At 36.0% G+C, this 24,915-nt stretch overlaps 1 long non-coding RNA gene across 1 annotated transcript in view; it reads left to right on the top strand.

Annotated features, from left to right (window-relative positions):
* Positions 1 to 14,101: 14,101 nt before the first annotated feature.
* The window catches only part of LOC125778942 (uncharacterized), a 28,813-nt gene continuing 17,999 nt past the window's right edge, over positions 14,102 to 24,915 (top strand). Inside the window, exons 1-2 of the long non-coding RNA XR_007423043.1 lie at positions 14,102 to 14,541; positions 16,194 to 16,893. This is a non-coding gene — a long non-coding RNA (uncharacterized LOC125778942). The remainder of the gene's footprint in view (positions 14,542 to 16,193; positions 16,894 to 24,915) is intronic.

The raw sequence follows: 24,915 nt of genomic DNA, 5'->3' as shown, positions 1-24,915 counted from the left end.
TTCCCGATCCTTTTCTGCTAACATAATTTAGTGGAAGCCGGACTTGAGATCTATTGTTGAAAAAACCTGGCATTTCCAATGTTAGCCAGAATTACAGAAGTATCCGGGATTAGATACTTGTCACTAACCGTTTTGTTGTTCAGTTTTCTAAAATCTATCACGAGTCTGGACTTCCTATTGCCATCTTCATCGACGCCCTTTTTACCTTTACAACCCAAATCGGATTATTATAAGGAGAGCGGGATGATCTTATTATACCATCACGCAAGAGGTTCGAAATCTCCCTATTGACAAACTCGGCTGAAGCTATGGGGTATAGGTAGCTTCTTGAGTAAACCGGAAGGTCATCGGTGGTCCTTATTATTCCTATGATATTGGTGTTATAGGGTAAAGCTTCATTGGGGTCCGCGAAAACTTTAGCATGTTGTTGCAATAACTTAAGAATATCCAAATCGCTCACGTTTATTTCTATTAATTTATTCATGTCCGGGCAATAGTGATAAAAGAGCCTTTCCTGTCCACCATTATAACTAAGAAGACCGTTTTTACAATCTATTTTACCGTTAACTTCGGTTAATAGGTCAAAACCTATGATACCGTCGAAAGTGTTCAGGTTGGGTAAGATAAAAAATCTATTATTTTTGTTAAAAATATTGATATTTGTCAATTTCAGTGGTGCCGTGGATGGAGTTGACTGTAAAGGTGCGGTTTGCGGGTTTGATTCTCTTTAGATCGTTGAGATATCTTATGTAACTCTTCGCGGCACCAGTGTCGATAAGGAATTTTATACCTCTTCCCCCGATTGTCCGCTTGATGTAGGGTAAGAGGGATTTTGCTCTAAAAAATTCACCTCGTCATTTGCTTCGTTTTGGTATTCAACTGGTTTAAATTCTTCATAAACCTCGCTCAGGTGGTAATTATCATTATTGTATTATTCCAGCATTCTCCTTCAGGCTCATCCTGCTCATGGGTAAGGTTGTTTATCCTTTGTACCTTTGGTAGTGCCTGCTGGCCACTCCCATGTGGTCTTTTCTCTGGCCTTTCCCTACTCAAAAAATCTGGTACCTGTTTTCCGAAGGTTTGAGTGGTGTTTCGGTTGGATAAGCCACAGGGGTTGCCAATACCCGGACGAGGAGCCTTTTGATAGGCTCCTTGATGGACCCTCTCGTCATTCCTGTTTATTGGTGGGGGTACATTTTGTCTGAATCTTGAGAGCGACGGATCTACATCCATTAATACGACCCTTTGTGCCTGAGTTTGTCGCTGTTGGTCAGGCCGAATCGTTCGGTATTGTGGTAAATATGAAAATTGGTTGGGAGCCTGAATTGTTTTCCTGTTAAAAGACTGGGCAAACATTGACCTAGCTTGATTTGATTCAAGCTCCTGTGCTAAAGCTAATGCAGAGGGGAGATCGCTAGGCCTGGAGGAAAACAATATGTCGCACAAAGGACGATTGAGTCCTGAGATAAAAACACGAAGAGCGTCTTCGCGATACTTATTATTGAGTGATTCTATTAGGGTGGCATTTCCACCATGGGTCATAATGGTTTTGTTAATTATTAGGGTCAGCTTCCTTTCAACCTCATCGTAGAATCCTATCACTGAAAGTTTACCCTGCCTCAAAGTGGAGAGTTCCTGCTCTATCAAATGGATAGGCCTCTTATCGGCGTAGGCGAAGTCTAGCCGTGAAACAATTGCATGAAAATTTAAAATGGTGTTGAAGGACGACAGAACACCATCTGCTGCGCCTACCACCTTATTCCTGATGATGCCCACGGCTTGGTAGTGCCTAGAGCTACCCTGGAAATTTTCAAAAACCGTATAGGCGGTGTGCGCGGCTTGCCTCCAAGATACATAGCGGGTAGGGTCGCCCTTGAATTCTGGCATGGTTTTTACCAGATCCAAAGATTCGTCACAGACTACGTTTGGTTGAATTGTGACTGGTTCATATTGGACGACCTGGATTGGAGTTTCAATTCTGGCTAGCCTGTTTGTCAACTTATCTATCAAATACTATATTACTCTCGAATGGAATTCTCAGAATAGTAGCTGCAGAATTTTCTACTTACATAAATATTCCCATGTTAAGTTGCTTTCGGTCTTCAGTGGATAATTGATGCTTGATTATTGACCCTCGAAAGTAACGCCTCTGCGTGGCTTGATGATTTATTGATGATTTTATTGTGGGGCTTAACGTTCTTATCTACAGGTTTCCCAAAACAAAATTTTTTTGGTAGTGTTTTACTGTAGTACCTTTAATCATCACTGATTTCACTTAAGCAATTTTATCGTAATGCTTGGCGGTTTATTTATTGTGGCACTTCTTTGGTGGCACTGATGGTTTTATTTAAAATTTTTAGCTCATAATATTTGGTGGCACTTCTATGATGGCACTGATGGTTTTAAAATAATATTTGGTGGCACTTCTATGGTGGCACTGATGGTTTAAAATTTTTAGCTCATAATATTTGGTGGCACTTCTATGATGGCATTGATGGTTTTAAAATAATATTTGGTGGCACTTCTATGGCGGCGCTGATAGTTTTATTTAAAAATTTATTGTTCATAATATTTGGTGGCACTTCTATGGTGGCACCGATGGTTTTATTTAAACTAGTAAGGAAGTGGGTCCGAACCCACGACTAAACTCGCGTGTCCTTTTATAAGGATTTTTTTGTTTGGCCCCACGTTGGGCGCCAGTAATACAATTCCTTTAGAATTTGTTTTTAGAAAATTTTATTTCCCTTGGTAATCCCAAGGGCAGTCGGTCTCAGCGGAAGAGTTGAAATAACTGGCTACATAAGAGCGACGTTAGCGTCTAAATACCTACACTACTTTGCCCTAACTTTAGTTGCTGCAATGTAATAATCGGTCAACTGTAGGCAAAAGGGAAAGCCATCGAGTGGGAACATGCCGAAGTGGATGCTTGTAATCGATACATGCAAACTCAAAACATTCCTTTAACTTTTCTTTTGACAAAGCTGATGAGCTAAATTCGTCGAAGCTTTTAATCACAATCTCATTTCTACGTCGACAGATATAGCATTTAAGGCACTTTTGTGCAGTTATTTATTACATGGCAGTTGCAATTTGCCTTTACAATTTTATGGTTTACCTCTTTAAGTTTTTTATATACGGAATTATGAACACCGTAATTAACTGCCGCATTATCCGCTCTGTATGCAGCAATTTGCTGAATGATAAGGTTATTTTCAGTTGTTATTCTTACGATATTGCCAAAAATGTTTTTGGCAGCCTCTTTTGGGTCTTCATAAAAATCCAAATTCACGTTTCCAATATTTGATGCGTCGCTGCTTACCGAAAAGTAAAAACTTTCTTTTAATGCATCAGTTATTTTTTCTCGTGCGTATGGTGCCAAAACGTTGCGTGTTATAGCTGATGCTTTGGTACGGCCACAACTTATTTTATTAGCAATTTTACTGTCGCAAAATATTGAAGAACTTAGTTTTAATTGACAGTCTAAGCTGTTGTAACTAAGCCCGTGAACAACATTGTGAAAAACGCACATTAGTTCAGCCCTGGATATGTGTGAATCCTCCTTTGAGTCTGCCGGAACAGTGAAGTTTATCATGCTGTGTGACAATTTTTGAGACAATGCTAATTTCATATGCCGTTTTGCTTGGGCACGTTTGTGTAATGCTCGATTTCCATCATATTTTATACAAATATTTATTTGGCATAATTTGCAAAATGCTGTATAATCATCTTTTTTTTTAATCCATTTGCTATATTCTGCTTCTTCAATCCATCTATCGCAGAATGTTGTAGATCTTCCTTTTTTTGAAGTTCCGGCATCTTCGTTATTTTCCATGGTAAATGAACGGCTCAATATATTGAAGGCTCAATATATTGTAACAATATTAATTTAAATTCTTAAACGAATATAACATTCAACAATTTAAGTTTACTATACGCATCAGAAAAATTTACGCTTAATTTCATTCAGCTGTTTAATGTTGTATTTTTTTAGTGATGGGCAAAAACAAGCAATAAGTCAATGGTGAGTTAGGGAGGAAACTACAAGTATTGATACTTTTTGGTTATCGATTGCAATGAATTATTGATATTGGGCAAAAAATAAGAATTAGTTTTGGTGTTTAGCAAATGATGATACATATTTTTTAATGCTGAATTTTTTTAATTTTAAAAATTAACTGGACAAATTAAATTTTATCTTGACACTTGACAGGACCTAAAAAATCTTGACAGTCAAGCTCATTCCAGGCCATGTGGCAACCCTACTTGACACTGAAATTGCGATTAAAGTTCGCATTCCACATCTGACACCAATTTGTAGAAAATATTCTTTGTTTATTTTTTCTTTTATTCACGTTACAAATATGTATTTATTTTAAAATTTCAGTTTTCGTATGTTTTAGTTTTTTATAATCTTAACTTTTAAACACTTTTGTATATTTTACTATTTAACATTCTTAGTTTTTAAACGTTAGGTCTTGCTCGTGGCGCTGTTCAATCTTTACTGTGTCGTTGTCGTTCTGTTCTTGTCCGTGTGTGTGTGTTTATTGGTTTCGTCAAGTTCGGTTAATCCGTCAGGGATGTACTTATTAGTACTTCTGTCCGCTTCTGTGTTCCCTTCCTACATATATGTAACTCTAGGTTAATTAATTGTAACCTGCTGCGGATTATAATTCCTTTCTCCTGTGTTGTTTTTGACGCCGCTATTATTTTATGTAATTTGTGGAAGTAATGCAGAGGAGTATTTGTTTGGATTAAACAATGCTACTTAGAATAGTTTGCCATTAAATTAACATAAAAATGTTTTAATGGCAAATGATAATTATACATTTGTTGTTGTCTGCTCTTGGACACTTGTTTGTGGAATAGCAACTTTCTTGGTTTTGTTTTCTTTTATTATAATTAAGCGAATCTGTGAGCATACATTACTTAACACTTTAATTAACATTATGCCTTTCGGTTAACATTGACATTGCTGTTTACAGTTTAACGTGAAACACGCTCATCGTAACGAATAATCCTACGAAAAGTGTGCTATTTTTTCAATCGGCACACCATGAACCTTCTCTATATAGATTATAATAGCAACAATAGCATTTAAATTAAATTAAACTTTTAAATTATTTATTAATATTTTATTTCTTTATATATACATACTATTTACATTTGTAAGACATTTAAAAATTATCAATTAATGTGTAAAATTAAAGTAAAAATACATTAAATAAAACAAAAAAAAAATAAGAAAATATTGTTTATAATCTGTGCCGGATACTTTGGTAAGTTTTGCTGATTTTTTTTTTTATTAAAAACATAATACTGATATGAGGCTGGAATATTTCCCACCGACGTTTAAAAACGAACTCATCATTGGATGTCAATTCATAAAAATTATCAGTTGCCTGACTGGTTGGATTCGTAGTTCCTACTACAGGAAGAGCAATTTATAACTAGTTGATATAACTGCTGGCTATATATATACATACATATATTCATATATATTAGTAGATATCTACATATTTAATAAAGATATACACATATCTCTTATCGCTTGAACCACTATTTTAAACCCGAATACGTTCTTTAAAATACGTCATATAACTAAATTTGCCATAAATTGTATGAATGAGTCATAGGATTGTTGCATTATCACATTCCAAGCCACATCAACGAGGAAGCCGATCTGGAGTAAATGCTAATTGAAAAAGAAATGAGGTGATTATTGTGGTATGGTGCACCATGATTTTCTTCCACCGGACCAAACTGTCAACAGAAAATATTCTTTCAATTATGCGACGCCGAAACGGTCAGAATTATGGGCGAACAACTAAGTATTGTCACACTACCTTGATTCTTTGCGACTTTGCTGCTAAAAACTCGGCATATACATACATATGTATACCATAGTTCCGCAAACCCCATATTTGCTGAACTACTTCTTATTACTCAACAAACTTTATTGGAAAAAGACTTTTCCGACTGTGTTGAAGACTGTAAAAGGTGTTGGCGTTAATTTCGGCCGGGAATTAATTTATAGTGATTGAAATTGATTCAGAATAATAAATATAGAATTTGCGTTATATAAGCGAATTCACCTTGATCACAGTAGTATATGAAAATTTTCTGACATAGTCAAGTGAATAAATATGTACTTGAACAGAAACTAAGTAGTAAGCTTATTGCAGTGTGGTTTCGTCCATATCGATCCATATCTAGAAATGTTTACTACTTATTCCTATTTAATCTCCTTAGAAACACTTTACCATTTATTTTTCCATATATTTAGTATATTATAACGGTTCTCTTCAAAAACTATTCGGGAAACCAAAATTCAATCAGATTTATAAATATCCCATATATCCCTTTGGTGTTCTTATACAAAATAGTATTGCTGAACGAAAGAACTATCATTTGATCAGCTAGCATCACACAGCACCATATGACTTATATAGTTTATAACTAGATGTAAGCTTGTCTCTTGTCGCACCAGTATTGCTTTATACAGAGTCATTCCTCTGATTTTTCCTCTTCCTTATCTTCTTCTTACATGATGCATTGCAAATATGCAGGTATGTGGGTTCAAAATGTGCGTGCCGCATGTGGCGCAACTCGTGCTCCTGTTGCGCTTCTTTGATTTGCCATTAGCGGCAGGAGCACGGAGCACTTTCAGTTTGAAGGGTTTTTGCTTTTGCCAACTACTAAGTGCTCGTTTGGGTAAATTAGCAGTGAGTGATGAGTCATAGTGTTTAATCAGCTCTTTCGCAACATGTAATGCGTTGGGTTCAGGTAGAAGTACTTGCTACAGAACCTCTCCTTCCAATGGAGGCTTCGCAAAATAAGGCTGATACTAACAGAATTTAGTATTATTGTATAATATTCGAATCGAACCATATTTGATCCTGAAAGAGTCAGTTCATGTAAAAGGAGGTCCTAAACGTTTTACTTAAAAGTTTATTGTTACTGAGGGGTGATAGAGGTTTGTGGTATAGAATAAAATTTGGATGACCTTTGGTTTGTCGACCCATATAAAACTGAGGATGCTTTTTTTCTTAAAATTTTATCAACAGTTTTGAACTAACAACTTGCTTATTGTAATAAACCAATAATGCTGAGGTATATCCACAAACTATACGTACAATTTTTTATAATGTAATATTTTGTTTATATTTTGTATCCTTGCATTTTTATTAAATTTCAAAGTAATTTTTCTAAGGCTAGTAAACTTTGACGGAAAATCGGGATTTCCATCCTTGGTTTATTCATTGAATTCTTGTGAATTATGATGAATGCAATTTATCGAGAACTCATCAGAGATCATCAATTCCAGCAGATTATCCTTTTTCGTTCCAACATGTTAATAAAATTCAATGTTTTTACTTACCTAAAAAGCAGTCAGCCCCATTCAATGGCTACATTTTCATACTTTGATCGTCTAATCCCTACTCTTTCTTGATTTCTTCATATACATATCTGCAAGAAGAATTATCCAGCCTCATTAAAAACGAATCTCATTTTAGATTAGATATCTTAAGTTTTAAAGATTCAATTCCCAATACTTAAGTTATCCAAGAAAAACTATATAACTCAGTTTTAACGGGTGATTTTTTTGAGGTTAGGATTTTCATGCATTAGTATTTGACAGATCACGTGGGATTTCAGACATGGTGTCAAAGAGAAAGATGCTCAGTATGCTCTGACATTTCATCATGAATAGACTTACTAACGAGCAACGCTTGCAAATCATTGAATTTTATTACCAAAATCAGTGTTCGGTTCGAAATGTGTTTCGCGACAAATTTTGTTCAGCGATGAGGCTCATTTCTGGTTGAATGGCTACGTAAATAAGCAAAATTGCCGCATTTGGGGTGAAGAGCAACCAGAAGCCGTTCAAGAACTGCCCATGCATCCCGAAAAATGCACTGTTTGGTGTGGTTTGTACGCTGGTGGAATCATTGGACCGTATTTTTTCAAAGATGCTGTTGGACGCAACGTTACGGTGAATGGCGATCGCTATCGTTCGATGCTAACAAACTTTTTGTTGCCAAAAATGGAAGAACTGAACTTGGTTGACATGTGGTTTCAACAAGATGGCGCTACATGCCACACAGCTCGCGATTCTATGGCCATTTTGAGGGAAAACTTCGGACAACAATTCATCTCAAGAAATGGACCCGTAAGTTGGCCACCAAGATCATGCGATTTAACGCCTTTAGACTATTTTTTGTGGGGCTACGTCAAGTCTAAAGTCTACAGAAATAAGCCAGCAACTATTCCAGCTTTGGAAGACAACATTTCCGAAGAAATTCGGGCTATTCCGGCCGAAATGCTCGAAAAAATTGCCCAAAATTGGACTTTCCGAATGGACCACCTAAGACGCAGCCGCGGTCAACATTTAAATGAAATTATCTTCAAAAAGTAAATGTCATGAACCAATCTAACGTTTCAAATAAAGAACCGATGAGATTTTGCAAATTTTATGCGTTTTTTTTTTTAAAAAAAGTTATCAAGCTCTTAAAAAATCACCCTATATATAATACGAAATTTCCCGATGATAACACAAAAAATAATATCGTAACTGGAAGCTTCAAATTCACATTTGCTGCATGCTTTGGTTGAACTTGCAAATGAAGCGTTAATTTTACAAATTCCAACAGCGTAAACACCAGCATACACATATGTACATTCATATGTGTATATCGCAAAATGACTGCTAACAAAGCCAAACTAGAAACAGCAAGCACATGCAGTATGAGTGCAACACGGTTTATTGCAAGCGAAAAATATGCGAAACCTCCTTACCGTCACCTGCCCCCATTCCTCTTACAGACTAACCGGCGCACACCTAACCTGGCAGGAACTTCTCCAATTTCAATAACGAAGACAGCGAGCAGCCACTCTGGCAGCCAATAGTTAGTCAACTGCAAAGCGAAACGGCCATAAAGACGAAAAGTAAGGAACTTAAGCGCAGCGAAGAAAGAAATAAATGTCGATATACATATATACAAAAATGCAATGCAAATAAAATGAAACTGACTACACTGGAAGCGAATGTGACGCTTCCTTTACCTCACCTTTTTGTTCTTCAGTGCTTCTTCAGCCGAGCTGAGTCAGGAATGTCTGCGCGGTGAGAATCTGCAGCCCAATGTGTGGCAGCCAAACTGAAACCTGTTAGACCAGAAAACATTGCTCATCTCAAACATACAGCCACGAAGGCAAACACAAACCGTGAAGCACACACACACGAATTGGTGATATTACTCACAGGTAAACAGAAGGAGCGCTGCTTAGTATGCCGGGGTCAGATCTCGGTACACATGATGTTTGTTGTATGGAGGTATTGTTGGTTTCATGTAAGAGTCCATGCACATGGCAACGAGGCGCATACTGGTAATGTGAATCGCACTCATGGCGTAAAAAATGACGAAATGAATTCGAAAAAGAAGTACGACGCAAGAACAATAGAAAGATGAAACACAAATCTCACAACTTTTTTAGCATTCCCCGGCTGTACTGGAACTCTTCTTGGCTTTCACTACCTTGTTTCGAACTGAGAAATATATTTAAATATTTTATGAGAATTCATAGGTATGGATCATATTTAGTTTGTAAGATACAAATAAATAATGATAGGGGACCGATTATATATGCAGTTATTTAAATAGCTTAGAAATACCGTAGGTTAGGCTAGGTTAGCTTAAGAGGTCGATCCTGACAATAAAACACGTGGACTGCAAAAAACGCTAACCCTTGTGGTACCTAAAAAACTCTTTATACTGGATCATAAGAACATTACAAATCGAAGAAGCGCTTTTTTGGCTATATCTTCTGGTTGGCCGAAGGAAAGACTAGCGAGACGATTTTAAGGAGCTCGGCACTTCAGTGACCTTAGTAATGTAAAAACCATCCCTATCTTTAAGCAACCAAGGATAATGTCTGCGCATACATAAAATATTTCATTTAGAGGGAATATCCGCTTGGTCATAAAGACGACTGAAGATATATGAACTTCAAATCGGTTTCCTGCTTAAAGTCTTGAATATGAACTTCAAACAATTAAACCAGAAAGTGAGTCAACCTTATACCGACTCTCATTCGAGGAAGTGGTCTCGTGAGATAATGGGGTAAGGTCTTTGCTTATTAGTATGCTTAGATCCAACCGAGTCGAAACAACTCGTCCCTTAGTTCTAGAAGTCAACCCCTAAAGGTGATAAAAAATAAAATAATAAATACGTCTACCAGATATGGTCTCCGCCATAATCACAAAATATACTTAAACATTTAATGAATGCTATCTATGATTCCTAACCATTTCTATAAGCTCTGTATTGCCGAACGGGATAAGATACAGAAAACCGAAAAATGGTATTCCAAAATTTTATACTTCGTTACGTTTTGGTGTTAGATCATTCACGACAATTTTGGTTAAAATTTGTCAGAGCAAATCGTGATTGAAATTTGAAACATTTTTTTTTCAGCCGAGGATCGGCAGTTGTGTCTGCATGGGCGGGCCGTTAAGTACTAAACATTACTGCTGTAAAGTAAGTTTAACATGTTCAATGTGGTTCAAGGGATATCTAATACCGACAGACCACCAAGTCGGAAACATGAATCACGTTCACCTGGTACATACCAAAAACACTCGAAATACTTAAAACAATCGACTTCATCCGTTCTCGCCCGAAAATAGTGAAGACCGTATAGGTTGAAAAGGCTTTCTACATCGACTACCTAGAGAAGGACAAAATGGTCAAAAGATTCTCCTGGGCCCAGTTATTGGGTCAGTTTGACATAAAATTGCAAATAAAGACAGATTAGTTTAGAATTAGGAGCAGAAATAAATCGCTACTTTGTAAATATATTATTTTATTTTAGAAACTATATACTCATAGAGGAACCAATAAAACCATCTTGGAAAACTCAAATAGAAATAGTCCAAGAAATGGGAAATTCTTTAAATTAGAACTTAGTTGGTATGAAATTTGTCTAATAAATTGTGCGAACGTTGCTCCTTTTCTTGGACCACGAACTTTCTGAAAAAATTTTCTGTTTCTCACTTAATTATTAATATAAATATATGCACCATATAATATGATCCAGATCTACAACATCTTTTTGTTCTTTCAAAGTTGAACTTAATTGTCGCATCAGAAAGTCTTTGTAAAGCCTTTGGCAAAATTTCATTTAGGAATCTGTATATCTTCCTCCTTAATGTTTTCTTTTTCTGTGCGAAACAGTTTAGTGTATCCGCAACAACAACAACAACACCAACGAACAACAATGACGTGTTAAAAAGCTTTCATATTATAAATTATAGTTTAATCTTAACGATGTGGCAGCTTTTTAATTTCAAATCAACGTTTTGAAGTTTCCTCCTGTCAACCATATACTCATTTCAATCTCAGCTTTGTACACCACATTCGGTGCTTTGCTCCTCTCTTTTTTTATTACCTGCCCTTCGGCAACTTACGATCTCGACTCAATATCCAAAGCAAAGAAACGCGCACCTGGAACTATGTATGGCTCTGCGATTACTCATTAATCTACATATGTACGAGGGCTGTCCGATAAATAACCGACCTCAACGTGAAGCTAGCGGCACATCTGAAAAAAAGTTTCTACTTCAAATTGTGCATATTATAATAGCTACTCGCCAAAATTTCAGAAATTTATCTTGCGCAATTATCTGTTGACAGTCGTTTTTGTGAGTCTATTTCGGTGATTTCCCCAAAATGGAAAAAATTGAATATCGAGCTGTAATTAAATTTTTATTTTTGAAAGGCAATACGCCTTCACAAATGAAAGATGAGTTGGACTCTGTGTATGGTGACTCTGCACCATCGTTTACCACCGTAAAATTTTGGGCAGCTGAATTTAAACGTGGTCGCAGGAGCTTGGAAGATGATGAACGTCCTGGGCGTCCAAAAACTGTAACCACTAACGATAACATCGCTAAAGTTCATCAATTGGTACAAGACGACCGCCGGATTAAAGTTAGGGAAATAGCTGAGATTATGAAGATGTCAAAAGCTGAGATTATGAAGATTGTCACATATTAAACCAAGATTTGGGCATAAGAAAGCTGTCCGCGCGTTGGGTGCCGCGTTTGCTTACGCTAGACCACAAACGTGCGCGCATGAACATTTCCAGCGCTCTGTTGGCTCAGTTTAGAGGCAATAAGACCGAGTTTTGGCGCCGATTGATAACTGTAGACGAAACTTGGATTCATCATTATACGTCCGAAACAAAAATCCAATCTAAACAGTGAATTGAAAAGGGGGAACCAGCCCCAAAAAACCTAAAGCTGTGTATTCGGCTGGGAAAGTGTGGCTGTGTTTTTTGGGACAGCCATGGAATTATTTTTATCGACTATCTTGAAAAAGGAAAAACTATAACAGAAGCATACTACGCATCATTATTGGACAAGCTAAAGGAAGAAATTTCGAAAAATCGGCCACATTTGCAAAAAAAGAAAGTCTTGTTCCACCAAGACAACGCACCATCTCACACCTCAACAGTCGCCATGGCGAAAATCCACGAATTGCGGTTCGAACTGCTTGACTATCCACCTTATTCACCGGATCTAGCACCAAGCGACTTTTTTTTGTTTCCTCAACTTAAAACTGCGCTCGGCGGCCAGAGATTTTCGTCAAATGAGGAGGCAATCTCTTTCGTGAACTCGTTTTTTGCAGACAAAGACGCCAAGTACTATTTGGAAGGGTTGCAGAGATGGGAGCATCGCTGGGAGAAGTGCGGGGAGTTACAAGGAGACTATGTAGAAAAATAAAAAAAAAAAATTTGAAAAAGTCGCGTGCATCATGGTTAGGTCGGTTATTTATCGGACAGCGCCTCGAAGAAGACCAGAATGAATGCGGGAAACTGAGACAGGCATTAAAGGGAAGTGTGAATAGGTTGAACCGCATTTTAAGCCTGGAGACCTATAGGAGACCTATATTGCAATAAAGCTGTAATCTTACAATGCCATACTTCAGATGGAACTTAAGAGGATTAATATGAATTTCCTTGTTACAAATTAAGATATTTGTGCTAGGGTATTAAAGTATTTCGTTTTCTAGGAAATTGTTATGACGGCGTGCAATTATTAATATTCTAAATTATGAAAGTTTGGTTATAATTTTTTCTGCTATAAAAAATTGTGCTGAAAAAATATTCAAAATCACATATTCAAATTCGGGCACGCCGAAATACTCTGGGAAGACATCCTCGTTGAATAACGAGAGAGAGATTGAAATAGAGAACAAATCGTGCAATGAAAATGGTATCAAAAATCTTACTATCTTGAATATAATTATAAAAAAAGAAATTTGTTTAAGTTTATAATTATTTATTATAATAAAGGACGTTAAAAACGGTTCTAAAAAGTACTACAATTTTTTAAAAACTATATAGAGAACACGTAGAAAAATTTTTATATGAGACAATTGGTCACTCAAGCAAACTTGAAAAATGTTGTTTTAAGAAACACGCTTAGAGAAAAACTCATGGAACTGATTGACCCGGGTGGATATACTTTAGAATTCTGTAACTCAAAAACTATTTCAGATATCTATTATTAATTAAAAATACCATTTTTAAAGGTATAATTGTACGGTATATAAATTCGTAAACCAATAATTAAGGTGGTTGCAGTACTATGTGATATAAATTGAGCGGATTGAATGGATTTGAAAACATGAAAAAATATTAAATTCGGTTGCATTGAAGCAATAAAACTCTGCGTCTCCGACGTTTCCTTCCCGGTGTTGCAAGCTTCCTGGCAAACTTAATATTTTATATATACAGGTAAAAATATTGTTATGTTGGGAGAATATTTAAGGAACATTGTAATATTGATAATCCCATATCTATTCGTATAGAAATTATAAGAATTGTGTGAAATATATTCAATGGATAGCCAATTTGAAAATATTTAATTAATTTTAATAAAAATAATTAACTATTTTAATTTTTAGTTTTTCTTGAAATATTTAGTTTAGTCATTTAATAGTTTTTCTTTATCTTTCTTTTATTATACCTAAACTTTACTATTTTCTGATCGCCACCACTGTACCAGCCAACAAAACTCATTTTTGCCGGCATTCTGTTCCAACTCAAACATTGGACACGAACATTTCGAGCGAACATTGCAACCGAACATCTTAAATCAAACTTGTGCTAAGCGAACATCGAACTATATGTTCGAAGCCAACTGCAACGAAAATTCCTCAAAATTCTCGCCATTCAAACGCTATACGTACCCGGGTGGTTGGCCTGTTCGGACGTGCATAGTATAGAAGGGGTTGTTTAACGCGAGTTAACCGAATAAATACAGTGGAGAAAAAAGAAATAGAGCTAATAAAATAAAAAAAGAAATACCGTGCAATAGTCATAGCCAGCAAATGAAGAGCCGAAAGCGCTGTGAGACGCGCAAAGTTTATAATTAAACGCAAGTGGAAGCAAAGAAAAATATTAGTGTTAAGAAAAGAAAAATAAATGAATTAAGCAACAACAGAATCAATGCATGGAATATAAGCGAGGAAACACGAAGTGAGTAAATAAAGTCAAAGAAGCGCGGCGACGTGCGTTTGCTAGTGAAGATTGTGTTTTGTGTTTGGAGGCGAGTAAAAAATAAAAATTGAGAAGAGAAAAAAATTATTTATGTGTCTAATATGTATTGTTGATTGGAAGGGTGTTGCTAAGTATTAGAGGTGCAGAATTCAGCGCAAATGAAATTTTGTGTGAATTAATAATTTGATGGTACAAACGGTGTTTTGTTGCATTTTTTGTTGCTGTAGTTCGTGCTCAGTGCTCAGTGTTGGCAGCGGTTTGACCAGCTTCTTTGGCCTTAAACCTTTTGTGTTTTTGTTAGCGCGTTGTGTTGTTGCGGTCTAGTGTACGATTATGTCACTTTTTTCTTTAGCGTTTGCAGTGTTCTTACGAGCGAGCGCCTAATAATAATCAAAGCAGGCAAGAGAATACAAATAAAATACTAAAGATATAGCAAGCGATTAATGATTGCGCGTTGTAAGAAAAGTGAAAACAATAACAAAATCAATGAAAACACAAGCGTTGTTGCTAGCAAGCGCTAATAGCTGCAAGTATTCGTGTAAATTTTGTGATTTTGCGCGAAGTGGGAACAAGTGAATCACAACAAAAATCAGCTGTTGATCAATAAAGACATCAGGTATATCGTCGCGCGCTATTTATAGCGCTGGCCAGGAAGACCGGTAAAATTAAGCATTCTATTAAGATTTTGTAGGCGTTCGAATAATTAAACGCGACAGCACGCGAGCACTGACGCGCGTTCGTATACAGTTCAAAATAAACGCGTCGCGCGGTTAGCCAAAGAAACGTGCCAAACAAAGCAAACTGCAAAAATAAAAGCATAAAGTTCGCGAAAAAGCAATCAGACAACAGCGCTACGATCAAGTGAAAATAAATAGAAAGAAAGGTGACCGCGCTGTTTGTTTGCCGTTCGTACGCTTGAGCGCTGCTTATGCCGTCTGCAGACGCGCCGTAGTCAAGAAAATAAACATATTTATTCACCTTCTTCTTTACGCACGCTCTTCGCTTTTGTATCTTCTGCCGGTTTATCGGTCGCATTGAGAAATCGCCGGTTATTAGTTTTGTTTTTTTTTTTGGAGGTCGTCGAATGCGTTTCTCAAATTCAATTAGACGCACACGTAAATAAATAAACGCATGTGAGCGTGCGGTAAGATAACACGGTAGAAAGACAGAAAGTGTTAGAGTCGCAGCGCGGCAGGCGCGTTCCTAAACGCTTGAGCGCTTGGTCAATTGGACGTGCACTAAGACCGCGAATATAAGAGCAAGCAAATAAAGGCGCGAGCTTCGATTACGATTTTTTGCGTGAAAAAATACCTCTTAATCTTTCAAGGTGGTGAAAATTGTGATTTTTCTCAAGCAGAAATTATCTCAGCGCTTGTCTCTCACATACATATATGTAGAGCGCACTGCCGCACCGTGATCGTTTCAGCTAAATTTAACTTAACTATTGACAAGTGTGTGCGTTATATATAGTATATTTACTATATATTTAGCAGATATATAGGCATTTCATCGGCCTTCGTGAAAATTGTGAAATTAAATTCTAATTCAATCCATTAATTGGTCAAAAAGTCTTCTTACGCAGAAAATTTCTAAAACCGGTTATTTTTTTTTATTGTTATTGTTTTTTGCAGTTTTGTATTAGGTGTTTTCGATTAGCGGCCTAACATAAAGGCGACGTGTTGTGTTAATTATTTGCATAGTGTTACATCAAAAAGAAGTTGCCGACGACGTTATAACAACAATATATACAATAAATTACAAAAACAAAAATAATAATAAATTACAACAACAATCAGCATAATTAAAGCGCATTAAAAGCAGTTAAATATCGCCTGTCAGGCGTTTATAACACGCATTAAGCCATATTAAGCGCTCCAAAGCCAAACAACGACAGCAGCAGCAAACAAGCAAAAAGAGTGCGTACAAAATTTGTTTTTATTACTACACATACGCACACCTACACACTCCCAGGCGCAAGTATGGCCCACGCCGTCGAAAGTGCCGGCAAACGGAATGCCACAAAGCCAATAACAGCAGCAGCGCACAAAAAACCTCAACTACGTCGACTATTTCTGCTGTTGCAAGTTTGCATTGCCGTTTTAGTGGCCAGAAGTTGTTTGGCATTGCCATCGGCGGCCAACGCAAAACATCTCGATGGTCATCACTTTCATGCTCACCATGAGCAACAACAACAGCAGCATGCACATCACAGGCGCCGCTTGCAACGCGATTCAACCAGCAAAATTTTAAACACATGCGAACAGTGCAACAGCGTGCGGGATTACTTCGAGACGATCGACATTAAGCTGAGTGGCAACTTTGAGGAAAAAGGTGAGTGAGAAATGAAAAAAAACTTTTAATTGTTGTTTTGTAAGTTGTTGCTTTTGTAAGTAAAGTGAACTTCGCAACTTAGTAAGTAAGTGAGACGGACAGCTAGTGAGTGTGGCAAGTAGCGCTTATTAGCGCTGCATCAAAAAACTTTTGTTAATGACTTGAAATAAGACGCGGCAAGTGTGCCCATCTTAGTTTGAGCTTGTGAAATTGATGTGGGAGTACCGTTAAAACGCATTTAATGAAATGTCAATGAAAAGTTTTCACTTTGAAAGTTAAGTTGACTTTTGCTTTGTGGCGCTTAAGTGACAAGGAAGAAAATGTAGCATGCAACTCAAGGTTAGCCGCAGTTGCCACAAAGGCGAGCAAGTTTCCTAAAATAATTAATTATACAAAGTAACTCAAATAAAACATAAAAAATATCAAACAAAGTAAAGCAAGCAAAAATCATTGAATAAAAATCCTTAAATTAATTTCAAAGTTACAAATACAAACAACAACAACACACAAAGAAGCAAGTTACCGGCAATAAATGGCAAGAAGTAAAGAAATAAGGGAAAAAAGGAGGAAGAATAGAGAATTATTTTAAAAACAAAACTGGTTGGATGCACTTCAAAGCCTGGTGCGAAAGCAAAGCAAATTCGCTGGTTCTGTGGCAGTCGCAAAGGCAGCTTTGTGTATTTAACCAATTTCACGCAAAAAGTAAGTGCGCGGGCAATAATGTCTGCGTGTTGGTGACCCACCTTTGGTGTAACGCACTGGCGACAGTTAGGGGGAAGCAAATATAGCAACAACAAAGCGTCGACAAAAGTTGAGCAAATAAAGAAAAACTCCGCTTGCTTTGAGTTGCTTTTAGACGATTTGAGAACTTTTCCTTTGAGTTAACGGTAAATATAGTCAACCTATTTTAGTTATATGTACTAAGAAAGCTTAGGGTGGATACAGAGTGCGGCAATGAAGACAGGAGAGGTTTTCAGTTGGATAGAAATGCTTTTTCTGAAGTTTTATGTAAGTAAATAATTGTCCTAAATGAGTTGTCCTAAAGCTTAAAAACGGTAGTATGGCAAGTAAGATGAAGTTTCTGATTTCTTGACTTTTGAACTTGAAAGTTTCTCTAATTATTCTTCAACTAAAAGCTCAAGAATATTTACAAAATAGATTTAATATTTGCACTCAATGTAATGTTTTAGGGGGTTGAAAAGCTCAGAAAACTAAACTTATTACGAAAGTTCTAAGGACAATATTTAGAAGCAAATCGAAAGATTTATAAGTTAGTGCCTATATAGTCATTCCAAAATTATCAAAAGCTGTATATACCAGTTCTTTCATTCTAATGCAACTGAAAGCTCAAGAAATTTCACAAAAAAGCTCAGAAAACTAAAAATATTTCGAAAGCTCTAAGGGCAATATTTAAAGGCAAATCGTTTTTCGAAAACTTTCTACGCTAGTGCTAATATAATCATTCCGGAATGATCATTCCGTACTCAAAACTTCCATCAAGGATACGAAAATGTCCTCATCGAATTAGTAGCGAAATGCCAACGTGCGTTTCAAGAGTGTGGGTAGAGACAAATAATAAGTGTATAAGAACGACTAGAGAAAGAGAAAAAAAATAAAAAGGGTCGATAATTCGTAACAATGAGTAAAAGTTGTTAAACTTCGATAAAATTTTTGTTTTTGTTGCGCCATTCAAACAAACACCCACACACATTCCCAAACAAACGACACTTTCATTGCGAAGGTCAGGTCGAGTCAATCGTAGAAGCGTAAATCACTAACAAGAACTTCGATAAACTGAAAACAACAACAACGATATGAAATAAAAACTTCCTTGAACTCGACAGTGAATGTTTCATAGACCCAACCCAGTGAGGGGAGGGTACTACAAACTACTGAAATTGGCTTGAAAAGTTGTGCCTTGCTAGGCGAAAGCTCAGTGAAAGCGAACAAGGCACCCCAAATGCCTGACGGCTGTTGGATATTGTGGCTTTCATAAAGTTCTGCGTGCGTCAAGTGATTTTATTTTATTGCATTTTTTATTTAAATTGGATAAAGTTTGCGTTTGTAAAATGTGAAAAATTAACAGCCATTTGTGAGTTGTAGAACAAATTAAGTGCTCCTTGCATTTAAGGCTTAAATAGCGGCGGAATTGTGGTCAGTACGTGTCGTAGTGTAGTAAAATCAATATTTACGTATATATTAGATTGTTGCAAGAGAAAAACTAATTGATAAATGTGGTTGGAAAATTTTTCGAAAAAAGCACCAACAACGAAAAACTCAATTATTATTTGCAATGAATCAATAAATATTTACGTAGAGTTAATAGTGAGGCAGTGTAAAGGAGTATTCAATACGACGACATTTATTTTTGTGCCACAAGCAATATGCAGATTATATGTAGATATGACGATTTATTTTAATCATAATCAGTAGTGAGGCCATTTTTATTATTTTGACTCGCTTAAATGTCTGGAATAACCAAGGTGGTACCGAAAACTTGTTGTCTCCCTCCTATAGAGCTTTCACAAGATTTTCAATCCAAATAAAAAAAAGTTGTGTTATAATGGACAGCGTCATTTCAGTTATTTAAACATAATCCTCGGTCTCAGCTGTCTTGTCACCAACAGTTAGAGCATTTCTTATGCGAGTAGTGGCTACAAAATCTACTTTCCAGATTTAATATGTGGAATTATAACTTCTGAGGCCAGTTAAATTTCTCGATCTCGAATAAACTTTTCAATAGTATTTAATTAAAGTAACACCCACCATATTCAAACTAATGTAATCTGCAACCGCAAAGCAGTCAATAAATTCCCCATGACGAGCACGTGTTTCACCTGCAAAATATTATTTACAACTATTTTTCCATGAACTGTTGAATTATTCGCGAAGAGGGTGGCGCTCCATGACTCGAAAATGAGTCAATTGACGCCATTGCTAATGACACCGTGACGTTGGCCCCGCATGCTGGAGGAAAATGTGTGCGAAAAGCTATATGGCAGGTCACACAGACAGACGTGTGGACGGACAGCATTGTTAAATAGCAAGCAAAACAATAGTTCAACGAAACAAAACACAAAATAAAACTAAAAGTAAAGTATTGATAAAACAACAAGAAGAAAAAAGAATTTACACGGCAAAATACATGAAAGAAAAAAACTAAGAGCAGACAGACACGGTAACTTTGTGACAGCCCTTATAGATTATGCATAAATTATGTATGGCGTTGTCATGACTAAAATGATTAAAAGCAGTTAGCTAATGATTTATGGCACAAAATTACTAGCAAGTAACTGAAGATGCGATAGAATTGATTAATCAAATAAGTTTTTAAAAAATCCCACAGAGCTACTAAGCGTTTTATAGTTAATATTCAAAAAAACGAATATTGCAAATAAATTTTTATTAAATAAAAGTTCTATTACAAATAAAAGTAACTAATAATTTTATCATCCATAATTTATTTAGCAATTGTCAGCTGTGTCAAAAGAAGTTTGTCGGACTTTTTGTCTCTACACGTCCTCATGTGACAGCGGAAGTCAGCAAAAGTCCCATGCCTAATCGAGTTGAAAAGCATTGATAATAACTTAATACACGCGTGAAAAAATTACTTGAAAGTTAATAAATTTTATTGCTGTGAGTTTACGAAAGTCATTAATTGTGGCATGAGTGTTTAATTATGTGGCATCCGAGTACGCAGTGAAGTGGCGACGTGAAAGTGACAAAAGAACTGAAAAATAATTTCTTTTTTTCACATTATCATTTATTCGCTAATATAAAAGTTTGTAGTCTTCAGTTTCCTCTAACATTGTAGAATTCTATGAATTTACCTCCATTTACCAGAATAAGTATTGGGAAAATCAAAAAATTCCCTCCAAGCTTTTAAGCAAATTTTTCCTACGGGGCCACAGTGACCATACACGCATATTTAAATATATTCAGTCGTGATTTGGCTGTCGTGTCAGTGTTATATTTCATTTATCTGGCTGAAGCTGTCAAATATTTGAGATTAATGAACAATTTTGTGCTTACACTTAAGTCATTCATATCCGTACAGGACGGTAGGAGGTTTAGTTCGCACACTGACCTTTCTCCTCGTAAAAAAAAAAAAAAAAACAATAATTAATGCTGGCTCGCTGAGAAAGGTGTTGAACAATTAAAAATTATTCAAGATAACGCAGCGCTAATTAACAAATTGGGGATTTAGAGAAAACTGATCAAAAACTTATGTGAATTTTGTTGTCCACCTTATAACAAAATAAATATAAATATATAATAATTAATGTTTAAAAATAGTTTTTGAGCCAAATTTAGACAATTATCTCTGATATGTTGAGATTATCGCTTTCAAATAAACTTTCAAAGTATGAGCACCAGCAAAGGACAAAGTAAAACGCCTTTTCAATGATATATCAATAATATGTAACCCTTGCTGAAAAAGCTCTAGTAAAATTTAAGATATTTGAATAAAAATGCGTTAGTTGACGGGTTTTTACGGTCTATATTTGACACCCAGATTGTGAAAGTTCCAGTATTTGAAGAAAAATGTACTTTATGTTGACTAATCACAGCTTAGTTTTTAACTTTCTATAAAACGAAAAAGGGTTGTTTCTAGATGTATTCTATGAAAATATCATATGAAAGTGACCAGAATTTTTTTTGCAAACCGGAACCTTCAGAAAAAGCCCAAACTGTCATGAGAACATCATTTTTTCCATCTATTTTAGTCTTTAAACTTAATGTAAAGGCAGAAAACATTTCCCAATTAATTTTGACAGTCTTTCGCGAAATAGAAATCCGGAGACCTTCTAGTTACTTGTAACAAACTGTCGAGGGAATCACAGCTTTACTTCAAAAGCACGCGTATACAGCACCTCCTTACTTCATTTATAGCAGTGTTTCCCAAAGTGGGCGATAACGCCCCTTGTGGGCCCTGCAAGTGTCAAGGGGGGCGGTAAGAGACCCAGAAAGAGAATGGCGGTGTTGTGTTGAGGCCTGAGGGGTTATTTGTAATTTTATTTAGCTAGGAGGCTTCTTAGACAACGATTACATGTGCTCTCGACTCTCAACAACAACTTGTGAACATCAACTAATATGATTTAAAAGATTGCTCAAACTCGGTTCTATATTTCTCTCCACGTAGTTCATATATCTCTCCTATTTTATTGAATATAGAAAAAATGAAAATAATGTCAATCGGTCGCTCCATTTCATAACGGGGCATCTCGACAGGATAGAATTTATAGAATACTAGCTGTCAAACGTATTGTAATTGTCATTGTCAAATCTGTATGTGGGCATTTGCTATCATAATATAATCATTTGCGCAAAGGTGTAGGGTAGGAAGGTCCGAGCTGATGTAGCGCACGTTTTGAGCTTTTGAACTCCTTAAATCTTTTATGTGGAAAATAAAAAAGGATCTTTATCCTTTCTTACAAATGTATTTCAGGGAAAAATAAGATAATGCGAAAAGGAGAAAGATCCTTTTTTACAAATGTATTTCTAGGAAAAAAAAGAATTCATATTTTTGGACTACTATATAATAATCGCACGCAATAGATGAGCATTACTTACGCCTCCTTTACACTACTCGCGAAGTTAAACGTATTACCAACTACTGAATCATTGTTGTTGTCTTACGTGAGGTTTATTAAAGATGAGAAAATATGAGAAGAACTATTATTTGCTAGAAATTTAGAATCCGATACAAAAGGTGAAACCGTTAAAAAATAAAATTCCAGATGTCATTGGTGTACATTGCGTTATACATAGACAACATTTATTTGCGAGAAACTTAAGTGAAAAACTATTTCAATCACTGCAATATGTCATCAAAGCAGTCAATAAAATCCGCAACAGCTCTTTGAATGATAGATTATTTCATCAGCTTTGTGTAACTAATGACGAGGATTTCAATCGTTTGTTGTTTCATACTGAAGTTCGTTGGCCATCAAGAGGCAATTGTCTGACTCGATTCTACAACCAGTATGACTCTGTTATAGAGTCCTTGGAAACTAAAGATACAGAATTTCAAGACAAGCTCATAACATCAAAGAATGATATAGCTTACATGACAGACCTGTATAAATTGTTCAACGACATGAATCTCCAACTGCAAGGCGATAAACTAAATTTAATTAAAACAAAAAACGTCGTTGCTGCTTTCGCAGCCAAACTGCTTCTACATAAAAAGAATCTGGGCAGACGCGAGTTTCACAATTTTCCGAATTTATCAGTATCATGCAGTAACGACGAATTGTTTGCCTACTGCTAATATTTGGAAAACCTCCACATTGACTTCACCGAACGATACCAGGACATTTTGAACTTGGAAATACCGACTGGGTGTTGGATCCGTTTTCAAATGTCAACCCAGCAATGTTACCTCAGCTGGAAGAAGAATTTATAGAATTGTCAACAAACGAGGAAATAAAAATCAAGTTCAAAAATGGTTACCAAGAATTTTGGCTACAAAAATCGATCTCACAATTGTACCCTGGATTGTGGTCAATCGTTCAACGATTCTTGATAGCATTCCCATCGTCATATTTGTGTGAACGTGGATTTAGTGCTGTGACAACACTGCTTACTAAAAATAGAAATCGTTTGCTTGTTACCGAACGTGGCGACTTGCGACTGTTCTTGAGTAAATTGGAACCTGATATTAACAAACTTATTAAACAACTTCAGATTCATCCTTCACATTAGTTTTTATATATGGATCGATTATTTTAGTTTTATTTTTAATAAAAGATTCTCTGTTTTAATACTATAAAGTTGTGTTTCAACAATCATTCCTGTTGGCAGGTGGAGCCCGTAAGAGTTAACTTGAGACCTAAGCACCGTTGTATGTTACCTACTGCGCTCAGGTTTCAAGTTGCTGTTTATAGTAAAAGTTTCGTTTAGAATTCTCCGTTAATATACATATATAGGTCACAATAATTAATTTGAAGTTATAGTGGTTTTTAAATAGGCGAAAAAATGGTTGCGCTAAAAAAATATTTATTCTCAAAGTGGGCGGTAGACAAAATAAGTTTGGGAACCACTGGCTTAAGCGCTGAAACGTGCTTCAAAACTAAAACCAGCGCTTTGAGCGAGCCACAAGACATAATATACACATGTGTGCGTGTGTTTGTATTTCGAAGTTTACAAAGCGTGCGTACAAAAATGATGTAAAACACAAATGAAAACAAAGCAGAACCGGAAACACTTTGTGCCAAAGCGCCGCACTTCTTACAGCTTACAGTTCTTGTATAAGAACATGTGTGTGCAACGGCAGTTTTTAATCCGTGAAAAAGTCGAGTAACAAGCGCGCCGAATAATAAAAAGCAACTTCGCTTACCGTTATGCATAATTTAAGTTTTTTGCATTGGCATCGCCATGTGAGCCTATTGAAAATCCTCGCGCACTCGCTTTCCACTGCAACGGGAAATATGCAAATATTTTAGCATTAAATGTATGAAATATGCAATTTCCTGCTTGAGTTTAATACACATTTTCATTTGCATGCGTTATGATTGCTTTTAGTATTGTTGTTGTAGTTTTTACTTTTGTTAGTGTTTTGGTAGTGCTCAGTTGTTTTCGTTATAGTCGCTGTTTTTGTGTTATTGTAGCTGTGGTTGTTGTTAGTGTTGTGCTTAGTCTAGTTTCATTATTATTGTTGCTTTTGTTCTTATTGTTCTTGTTTTCGTGCGTAGTTGTTGCGTTTAAATTAATTCTTTGCGGATATTACGTATACGCCATGACGTCCACTGGCCTTTCATTGATTTCTATTAGCATTTGAATTCCCTAAGGTGCCTCAGTTGTGTGGAAAGTATTAGTGTAACTTTCTTACATTTTACTTATAAAATAAGAAGTTAGAATAAGTAGCAGTTTTATGAATTTTTCTTATTTAAAATAAAAATCTCTTAATCTAAAATCTCTAACTAAAATTTAATATATAGTATAAATTTTCTATTGTACAAGCTTGGCCAAGACAAGTAGATTAAGCCTCAATTAAAAACTTAATTCGATATAAAGTGT

The sequence above is a fragment of the Bactrocera dorsalis genome, chromosome 5 (genome assembly GCF_023373825.1).
Source record: "Bactrocera dorsalis isolate Fly_Bdor chromosome 5, ASM2337382v1, whole genome shotgun sequence".
Classification (NCBI taxonomy): domain Eukaryota; kingdom Metazoa; phylum Arthropoda; class Insecta; order Diptera; family Tephritidae; genus Bactrocera; species Bactrocera dorsalis.
The sequence above is the reverse complement of the archived record's forward strand: the minus strand, read 5'-3'. Positions and strand labels throughout refer to the sequence as shown.